At 40.5% G+C, this 11010-nt stretch overlaps 1 long non-coding RNA gene across 1 annotated transcript in view; it reads left to right on the top strand.

The window, feature by feature from the left end:
• Positions 1–11010, top strand: part of LOC108445307 — a 62153-nt gene that overhangs the window by 13883 nt on the left and 37260 nt on the right. Inside the window, exon 2 of the long non-coding RNA XR_001860128.1 lies at positions 9442–9552. This is a non-coding gene — a long non-coding RNA (uncharacterized LOC108445307). The remainder of the gene's footprint in view (positions 1–9441; positions 9553–11010) is intronic.

Raw genomic sequence — 11010 nt, 5'->3', positions numbered from 1 at the left:
ATTCCTGCTCTTCTCTTTTCTGTGGGGTTTCTAGAGGTGCTTGTCATGTTCATGGAATGATTGTCTCCCTTATTAAGTCTGAAGCATTAGTAATTTTTTCAGCAGTCATCCAGGCTGTCAAGGTCACAAGACTTTATGCATGTACTTTATGCTATGGCAGGCTGAATGTTGTGTTCCTGAATTTAAAAAAACAACCTAATCCACAGAGGATAAAGAAGTGCTTTGTCTCACAGGAGGTCTGGCTTTGTTGATTCAGCCCTTTGCCTGCTCTAGGATGGCTACATGGCATGCCCAACCTTGAGGGAGGAATTTGACACCTGGGAAGTAGGAAATATATCAAACTTGGGCTTTTGGTCATTCTGTGGAAGTCACTCTTGACCTCTTTGACCTAGGACTATGGGTTATGGGGTCATTCTGCAGTGATTCCTGTTTTCTGTATTATTACATTTTTTCCTGACATCTGTCATTCCTTTTTGAGATGCAGAGGTCAGGGTAAAGACACCTGTCTAAATGACAGTTTCTTCTTACTCTTGGAAATTAAATGTTCTCCTAAGACTACTCTCTGTTCTCTACTATGGGGGAATGAGCAGTCTGAACCCTGAATGGTCTGAGCAAATAAAGGCACTACAAAATCCCTTAAAATGACTGTGGGATACAGGGGAGTCTGTTGCTTATGTGTTTATGTCAAGGAAATTCCATGACTGCAATGGATTTGTGCAAGCAGTTACATGTTCTCATGTAGTACGTAGCAAAAGGGCAGGGAAGCAGTAGTGAAAAGAGCTTAAAAGGATTTAGCTATCCTTGGTCACTCTCTGGATTGCTTACTTTTGTTTGCTTCAGGCTTTTTCTCCTAACTGTGCATCAAGGCTATGTATTGACTTTGCTGAATTATTGAAGGCAGTTGCAAATGATGCATGAAATGAAAAATCCTTCTTCACCCTCTGCACAAACTGCCAACAGACAAGTCTGTGCAATCACTGCTGAGCTGCACCATGCTATCAGGTATACCTAGATATCCACAAAAATTGTTGGAATTAATGATAATGGGAGTTTCTGTTCTTAATATTTCCCTTACTCCTTTCAACTGTCAGTTTTAGAAGAAATGTAACATTCTGCTAGGGCAGTTGTCATCACTGAAAGCACTTGAACCCACTATAACCTTATGTTGGTATAACTGGGGCTAGCATTTGGGACCAAATCAAAGAAAATAGTCATCCTTCTGGTGTACTTGTAGAAATCAGTCCCTTCATCTTCTCTCAGATTTATGAACTGTGCCTGTTAAGGGAATCTCAATTTTGAAAAGCTACATTTCCACATAGCTCCAAAAAGAAAGTCACAGCAGATGTTGAATTGAGCAGTACACTCGGATAGCAACCAAATCTGGAATTACAAGAGTTTGTCAGCAACTACGTGCTTCTTGTTTAAGTGGTGTTAATTTTAGCAAACCGTCCCTTACTCAAAGGCCCCCAACCCAAAACACTATATTTACTTGATATAGTTTGAAAATCTTCTGAAAATATATATTTTAAGAGTAAGTGGTAATGTTAGGGTTTGGAGTTTCATCGTGATTGTGCTGTACAGCTGCTAACACCAGACTCTCTAGAATTTATGTGCTCATCTAGGTTTTTCAGGAAAATTTAATTTGAGGAAGTTGTGTTTATCAGCTTCCTGGCTTACTGTCAACAGCATGTTGCTTTCTTTTTAATATGAGGTGCTAATTATGTTTTTCTCAGACTTCAATGTAAATGAAATGTATTTGGCAGTTGTCAACAGCTTTGCAGAGTATGATAACGCCATCACACAAATGTTGAGGTTCTCTGAGCATGGGTTTATGCTTCTGAGTTGTGCATCTTGCAATTATATTTCACACAGTGGACAAGATCACCTGATCTGGTTTGCAGATGTTTTGGAGAACACAGAAACTGCCAGGAAATGTAATAGCACTGAACACCAGAAATGCCTGTTCTTTGTGAAGAAGGAGCACAACAGAGCTGGTCTTTAGTGAAAATCTCACAGCCTTAAGGAAGAGTTTCAATCAAATTAAGCATGAGTGCACCTGTTAAACTCCTTCTTCATCCTGAAACTGAGATCTAGGCAAAGATAAGCCATTCAGAAGTGGGTGGGCTTCCTCTTTTTCCCAAGAACATACAGTGATCTGTGTGCCACCAGTCCCCACACCACAAAAATTAACACTTGGTCTGCAGTGGAGGGAGTTCACAGAAAACTTTCTAAAAGGAGTCTGAGCTCCAGACCCTCCTCTCCCCTGACCTCCTCTGGGCACAATGAAGGAGGCACGTGAGTCCAGAATCCCTCTTCCCTTTGCCACAGCTCTGTCAGTGATGCGTTGAGAGGATCCCACTAGGAGATCCTCTTGGACGTGAGCTGCTGAAGTAACTGTTGGAGGTCTTCAGTTAGGGATTATTAAAGGAGTATTGAGCCTCTTCAGTTCCCACAACAGAAGAAAGCAATTGCAGGCCAGAAAGAAAGGTATTAGTAAAGGTTTGATGCAGTTTGGATACCAGAAGGATGGAGGCAACCTTTTCTCACAGGCCATCACATTAGGGCCAGAATCGCATTAGTGCAGGACATTCCTGCCATTTCCTTTGACACTGATAGTCTCAGTAGTTGTGTTTAGAAGCTAAATAACCTGTGCACTGCTGTGCAGGAGAAAGCATGATGAAGTATTGATTGCATTTTAGTCAGCGAGAGGGAGAGTGAAAAGGATCAGTCTATTTATATTGTCTGTTTACCACCACAGATGGAGCAAGACATGGGAGGTGAGGGAAACCCTTGTTTTGATCACAGGAGGTAATTTCACTGAAGTCTCCATAGCCTTTGCAAACATGCCACTGATATCAAAACTGAAGGGTGGGCCAGAAAGGTGATGTGGGAAGATGTGTTTTGAAATTGTTAAGTCTATTTGGGATTAAAAGATTGTTGGAGTTTCTTCAATTTTGATTATCCTTTATATTCTTAGAAATCAAATCTTCTTTCAATTATATTGCATTTATGCTCTTAAACAAAACTTCCTCTCAGCTTATTTTTAGAAAATCTTGAAATGGGAGAGGCTTTTTAACATTTTTGTACTTGAAGTCATATTTTTAATAATCCCTTTTGCAAAATAGGTTTTACATCTTCCATGTTGATAAAGCTACAATCTTTTTCCCTGTCATAATTAAAAGACATTTCTTTGACATTTCTGCCTCTTCTTTTTCCTTTAAATATCTCTTTAGAAGAAGTACTGAAACTTGCACTTTTCCTCCTGCTCCTGCCGTGCTGCCACCCCTGTTGCAGAGCTGGTGTGTGTATATTCAGCACGGCTGCTTCGTGACTGTTCCCTTCCAAAAGTCGTGCTGTTTGCATCTTGCTGGCAAAAGCAGCTCTAGGTGCTGTGTGTGATGACGACAGATCACTTACAAAGTTCCCCTCCCTCTGAACAGTATCTTTCACTGATCCACTTGTGCTCGTGTGTGCCAGTTGCCCTCCTGAGGGTGCACAGGAGCGCAACACCTCTGGGGACTCCTAAAATGGTAGCCAGGCAACAAGGAGAACATCTTTTTCCCTCCCCCAGGAGCCACTACCCATGCACAGGCATAGGAAATGAACACATATTTCTTTGGACTGCAAGGAGAGAAAGATAATTCAGATCCCCAAAGAGATCTGGGATATGAAAACGTGTCCTTTCTCCCTGCCCAAATGAAAGCAAATTGACTTCTCTAGTCAGTTTGATTTAGGTAAGCGTGCCAAGCACTACAAGTGTTGCTGAGCCCCTAAGAGGGACAGATTCCTCAGAAATGAAGATATGTCCACTCTAAGTGTTCTTTCTGGTACCCCACCGACTTATCCCTCATGATTTTAGACCATTATGTTACCTACTGCAATTTCCCTTGCTTTTCTTCTTGTGAGCACAGTAGCTGATGCTTTCTCTAAGAGTATATTTATGATTTACTTGGATGAACAATATTTTCTACATTTGAAACAGGGAAAGTCTTCTCAATCTTTTCTCCATCACACCGGCTGCACAGTTGCTCTTGGTGTCCTGAAACCAGCCCTGAGTCCAGGCACAGTTCAGGCACTCAGGGTGTGGCTGGTGCCAGCTCTCCAGCTATGCAGGTGGATGAAATGAGGTCCCTGGCTGCTCTGGGTACAGCTGCAGTAACCTTCCTGCTGGCACTTTTATGTCCTTGCTGGTACCTTGCCGTGGCAGAAACAGGAAAGCTGCTCTTGAGGGCACAGTATAAGAGTCAAAAGATATGAGAAGCCAGGGGAAACCACTTGCTCAGTGTATATTTGAAGCCTCAGAATACCTGGAACACCTCTCTTCTGCAGGGAAAAGACATTTTGTTAATGATACATGCCTTCATGCATGAAGCCTTGAAAATAGCATGTTGGGGGTAATTTGCTGCTAGTCTGGTAGAGTTAAAAAACTTAAATCAGCCCAATGAGGTAGGAAAATCTCCAGGAGGGCATGAGGAAGGAAATTCGTGTTCATCCAGGGTTCAGCCAGTGGAACTTTGGGGAATGTTGCAGTGGGGATCCTGCAACACGCATATATCAAACCAGGAGTCCCGTGGAAAGGAAATATATATGGACAGACAGATTCTTGATAGCTGTTTCAGAGATGTTTATTTCTCCAGCCGCATGGCCGGGGCTGTGCTCAGGAGATTCCTCAGAAATGAAGATATGTCCACTCTAAGTGTTCTTTCTGGTACCCCACCGACTTATCCCTCATGATTTTAGACCATTATGTTACCTACTGCAATTTCCCTTGCTTTTCTTCTTGTGAGCACAGTAGCTGATGCTTTCTCTAAGAGTATATTTATGATTTACTTGGATGAACAATATTTTCTACATTTGAAACAGGGAAAGTCTTCTCAATCTTTTCTCCATCACACCGGCTGCACAGTTGCTCTTGGTGTCCTGAAACCAGCCCTGAGTCCAGGCACAGTTCAGGCACTCAGGGTGTGGCTGGTGCCAGCTCTCCAGCTATGCAGGTGGATGAAATGAGGTCCCTGGCTGCTCTGGGTACAGCTGCAGTAACCTTCCTGCTGGCACTTTTATGTCCTTGCTGGTACCTTGCCGTGGCAGAAACAGGAAAGCTGCTCTTGAGGGCACAGTATAAGAGTCAAAAGATATGAGAAGCCAGGGGAAACCACTTGCTCAGTGTATATTTGAAGCCTCAGAATACCTGGAACACCTCTCTTCTGCAGGGAAAAGACATTTTGTTAATGATACATGCCTTCATGCATGAAGCCTTGAAAATAGCATGTTGGGGGTAATTTGCTGCTAGTCTGGTAGAGTTAAAAAACTTAAATCAGCCCAATGAGGTAGGAAAATCTCCAGGAGGGCATGAGGAAGGAAATTCGTGTTCGTCCAGGGTTCAGCCAGTGGAACTTTGGGGAATGTTGCAGTGGGGATCCTGCAACACGCATATATCAAACCAGGAGTCCCGTGGAAAGGAAATATATATGGACAGACAGATTCTTGATAGCTGTTTCAGAGATGTTTATTTCTCCAGCCGCATGGCCGGGGCTGTGCTCAGGAACTGTTCCAGTCACGGGACCAAGGGTCCTTCTGCCCGCGCAGGGAACACAAACCAACCAATGGGAACGAGGCTGAGCAGGGGCAGGGAAGCCCCGTGTCTGTGCCCTCAGGGCCCCTCTCCCAGGGCTACACGGCAGGGGAGGGACCCCAACAGGGGAATTCTCCACAGAGACATCAGAAGTCACTGAAAAATATTCCAGGTGCTTTCTGCGTGCTTAACTGTAAGCACAGAAATAGCAGAGCAAAGAAAGGAAAGGCAACTTTTCCTTTCTTCAAACCCAAACTGAAGGAGAAAACAAGTTTGTGGTGACCCTTGCAGAGCTTGGAAAGGGCCCAGCAGGGGTGCCAGCTCTGGCTTTCCCATTTGCTCTGCCCTCTGCCACGCTGGGCAGTGTTTGCACCACATGCCCCAACAGCGCATTCTGATGTTTTTTCTCAGTTTAAAATTTGCTTGTATGATCTTTATGTGGAGAAAAATTTGGCAGAGCTATGTTCAGCCCCTGCCAAAATGTGTGCCTTGTCTCTTTGTTTTTCTCAACCTAATCACTGTTATTTAGTTTTACATCATTTTAAAAAAAGAAAAAACAAAACCAAAAACCACTCAGACTTTAAATACTCTGGGTTTTTTTCCAATGAATTAACATCCTAGAGTAAAACACCAATATTCTCCTTTTACCATTGTATGTATACACTTGAAATCACTTGCTAGTTCTTTCTGTAAAAATTAATTTAATTTAATTTCTTGGAAAATTGTTAATTCATTTTAATTATTTCAATCCTCTTCTGAGTTTAATTTTTCCCCTTTATTCATGTGTTCCTTACAGTCACTGCATCCAAGTTCATGATTGCTTCAAAGCTATGACTCACATTTATGTCATAAGATACAGAATGGAGAGAAACTTGTGAGCTTTGTTTACTTTGATTCAAGATATGTTTTTGATTCTCAGTGTCAAAAGTGCAGCAGAACCTGTCATTTCTGTTCAAGACATGAGAAACATTAATAAACCAAATAAAGGAGACCACACTGGAAAATGTGAATTCCAAAAAAACAAAAAAAAATCAAAATGAAAAGCTGAAACTCAGTCCATGAAAATGAAAGGAAAGAATCCTGAATTTTTTATCAGAATTGTATTTGGTCTGCATATTTGAATGTATTTGTCATGCCTTATATACACAAAGAACAAACATAAATCAGGTGACTTTTTTTTTATTTTTTCAGATTAAGGCAAGAAACAAACAAAAAAGAAGACATAAACAGCTCATTTTCTTCTTTATTACTGTGTAGTTTTTGACTTTGATGGAGTGACTTCAAAGACTTTACATTTTTTCCAGCACGAGAGTAACATCAGACTCAAATTCTTCATATACAAAAGAGCTCTCCTTGAGTCAGAAAAACATTTTCCATCTCGAACTCTTTTTACTTTGTAAAAGGAAACCTTAGGTCTCTTCTCCTAAAACTTGTCATGAATTTCAATATTTTTAAGTTACAGTAAAGAAAAATCCATGTGCAAAATCTATTAGAGGTCAAAGGCCGCAAACTCTGTAGGAAGGTTAAAATGAGAAAATTAATCAGAAAATTGTAGGAAATCCTCTTATAAATGAAAAATTATGATTTCTGTCTCAGATTTGGGGTGGTTTGTGGTTTTTTTTCAAAGAATCTCTAAGGGAAAAAACCCCCTCAATCCCAGTAGCTGGTCTCTGGACAGAGCATTACCCAGCTGTTCCCAGAAGTCCTCACTGCATAAATTTTGCTTTGGAGTCAAATCACTCAGTCACACAATTTGCTACTTTTCAGATTAAAATGGTTCTGCTGAGATGCTCATCTTCTTTTCTGAGAAGTCATTTGGTTTCCTTTCATAAGCGTAGTGCTGGGGATTTGCAGTGGTGATTGTCATAGGATTTTCTGTGAGGTTTTTTTGATTAGGAAAGACAAACTGCATCAGTTTTGAGTGAAGTCTGCTCACTGCTTAAAATAACTTACTATGCAAACCTTGACTTATGTTAGAAATACAGAAGAGGTGTGACACCATAATTTTAACCACAGTTTCTATTATCTGGACATTTAAAGAATGATAAATATTCTTAAATGCAATTGCCTATTTTGTAGAGAAAAATTTCTACAAATTTGTCTTTATTCAGTCAGTAATTAAGGCAAAAGAGGTGGTTTCAGCATTGGCATAGTTTATTAACTATCCATCTAATTCTATGTTTTGGAGACTAGGTGGTCTTCAACAAGGCATAAATTGTGATTCTACATTGGGGCATTGAAGGGGAGGGAGAGTAAGCTTTGGCCAATTCTGTTAGTATAACTCTGTAGAATAGTTACTCAAGTGAAATATTTTCATCAAGAATGGACCACCTTAGTATTCAGGCTTCAAATTCATATTTGATGCTCTTTGAAGTAAATAATAGAAATTTCCTGTTGGACTAAGTATGTCACTGGTTTTTGGTTTTGCTTGGGAGGGAGGAGGCAGGCTCTGAACAAGAGGAATAAGGAGGAAAATATATATCAAGCACCTGATAAATGCCTCTTGTTTGCACAAATTTCTAGAAAGAGGCCGACTTTCAAGTGGGGAAATGGTAAATTATTTATGGCACTCTGTTTCTGCAGATGCAAAACAGAGATGAATTCTTGTATAAAGGGTGAATGTGGATTATGGGACAGCAGACAGATGGAAAAATCAGTCCACAGGACACATAGACTGCCAGAAAGATGCTTCTTCCTTCCAACCCAATCCAATCTATCCAATTTTGACTTCAAAATGTTCTTATCCTAGGCTGGCTCTGTTAGATCTAGTGCACAATCTGAAGTTTCAGAAGGATGTATAGCACCATTGAGCAGTACTTGTTCACTGAGGAAGATTGGCACTTGAATGTGGTGACAGGTCTTTATAAATTGCAGTGGTGGGTGGCAGAGCACTTCATAGGAAAATTAAGAGTTTTTATTTTTAGGAAGGTGGCATAGCAATGTGCTAAGAGACAAATCACGAAGCAAACAGAAGTGGGCTAGAAGAATACAGGATATAAACAAGCTATGCAGGACAAGTGGATAAAATTAGAAAACTAGAGCAAAATTTCTGACTCAGGTGTGAATCCAAAAGCGTGTGATTCTAATTGATGTTTGTCTATCCAGAACAACTAAAAAGGACTAAATAGATTTTCTAAAGCAAAGAAAAATCAAACTTCTGTCACTGGAAATACTTTAAATCTCAGCATGTTTGGGTTTCTGAAGCTTTCTGGCTGGCAGAGCATGACTGGGACTTATGGCTGCCAACTCCACATCTGAACCTTACTAGCATTTCCTTATTGGAGTCTGAGAAATGGCCAGGCATGGGGAGGTGATGGGAGAGGCTGGGTCTCGGGGCAGCAAGGCAGCTTTGTATGGGAAACTGCACCCCAAAGAAGCAGCTTTCTGTAGGAAAAACCTGCCCCCATAACAAGGCTTTGTGCCTAGTTGCAGCCAGCCATGTCCCAGAGTGGTTATTTTCCTGTCTCCTCATCTTTGCATTTTGTAATGGGGGATGGCAAAGCACAAAGATGCCAAAATAATGTACAGGTGAATAAGGGAGAAAGAACAAAAAAGGAACTAAAATACCTTCTAGATAAGATGTGTCCATTTATCATAAGCATGGCACTGACTAGACCTCCCTTTCACCCCAGAAGAGTGGCTGTCCTACATTTCTCTCTGATACAGCTCTCTTGTGACACCTTGGCTTGTCAGGAGCACTCAGCCCCGTGGGAGGTCTCCCACATGTGTGCTCAGGATAGGAGCTGCAGTCCTCAGTCTTGTGTAAAGATTATTGTAATTGTGGTGTCTTTGGGCTGTAAGAGGATCATTAGTTCCCCAATGATCTTAAATGTTTGTCGTTCTCATTTCAATTGATTTCCTAAACACAGGTTGCCCTGGAACTGGAGCATATTGTGTCTCTAAGGAGCTGGATACACAGTTTTTCCTTCTGTCACCAGGCAAGAGGAAATGCTTGGTCAATGAGAACTGCTGGAGTAAAGGTGACTCTGATGCTTTCTTGTTTTGTGAAAGTATTCCTTTTTAATTCTGTCAAAACAGCTTCAATGAGAATGGTGGAATTTTTTCCTGCATTTCTCATGAATGCAAAATGTCCTCTGCACTGCTGATTCCTCATACCTCTGTAACTTTCTCATTACTTTTTACCAGAGTTCTTGCCAGATGTGTAAATCAAAAGTGTTTCAGACAGCTTATAAATGTTCTGGGACTTTCTGCATTTTTCACAGTTTTTTTCTTATCCTCCTTCTTTCATTCCACCTTTCTAAATGCAGCTCACTGGTATATGCCCATCAATGGCTTCCATCTTTTACAGAAAACACTATGATTCCATGAAAAAAATATTAAAGGATGGTTTTATAAATTTTCAAAGACAGGGGAAAACAAAAGAAACACATAAAAGCAGCTTGGAAGTGGGTGAAGCTGGAAGTTCTAGTCTGAGTTCTTATTGATTTTGGGGGAAGGTCATTTGGAAAGGATTCCTTAATAGAAAAACCAGTTAAACAGAGATATGTGTGTTTTTAAATTTAGTTATTTATATGACATTTTACTCAAAAATCCTGATGTGCATCTGCTCTCCTCTTCACCCTTGCACTTTCTGATCTTCTACCTGTGGAAACTGCTGGACTTCATTTGCCACATGAACAGGAATTTTGCCTTCCCGAACAAATTGACATCAGTTTGTGAAAAGATGACACAATATTAAACCTTAATGGAAGGTGTTGGCCAGCCAACCTCCTTATTTCCTTGGATTCTTATTGGTCTTGCCTGTAAAGTCAGGAAGATGTCTTCAGAAGACTTCATCTTGCCTAATATGTTAGGGAAAATGGGCATTTGGATAAACCGTCCCAGCTTGTCATGGTATTAGAAAAGACAAGCTGACTTTGCTTAATTGGTCCAGAGCAGGTTTTACATTCTAAGTATAGCAAATGAACATACAGAAAGGTTAGAGGTTAGGAAATAAAACATTGTACAATAATACTAGAATTTATTCCCTGAAATGGTTTGTACGGATTTCATTTAGGGGTATTTACTAGTTTAAAACCTCCTGAAAAGGGGAAATACCTTTGAAATCAGTGTTTTAATTTTCTGTGCTTTTTTCTGAATGTTTTTTATTTAATAAACTACATTTGTAACAACATTAGTGAGTTTAGCTTGTAAGCCCAAATGCTTACTTTTGTCTGACAAATAAACTAACCTCCAACCAAAAATAGCCTATTACATCTGAGAGGATTTTCTCCTCTTAATTGAAAATGAACTGGAACTAAGCTAAATTGCTTGAATGTTTAATCTTTCCTTGCTACACTAGGGTTACTAGCAGGTGCAAGCACAGACACATTTCTAAACTGAAATAACAAGCTGTTTAGTGTTTTAGCTCTGGTAAGTGCTGAGAAGGTCAGTGACCTGTAATACCAGTAAGAGTATGAGCATTTCCAAGTCCCAGG

This window comes from Corvus brachyrhynchos, unplaced genomic scaffold, assembly GCF_000691975.1.
Source record: "Corvus brachyrhynchos isolate BGI_N302 unplaced genomic scaffold, ASM69197v1 scaffold370, whole genome shotgun sequence".
NCBI lineage: Eukaryota > Metazoa > Chordata > Aves > Passeriformes > Corvidae > Corvus > Corvus brachyrhynchos.
Note: the sequence above shows the minus strand (reverse complement) of the source record. Positions and strands in the feature narration are given on the sequence as shown.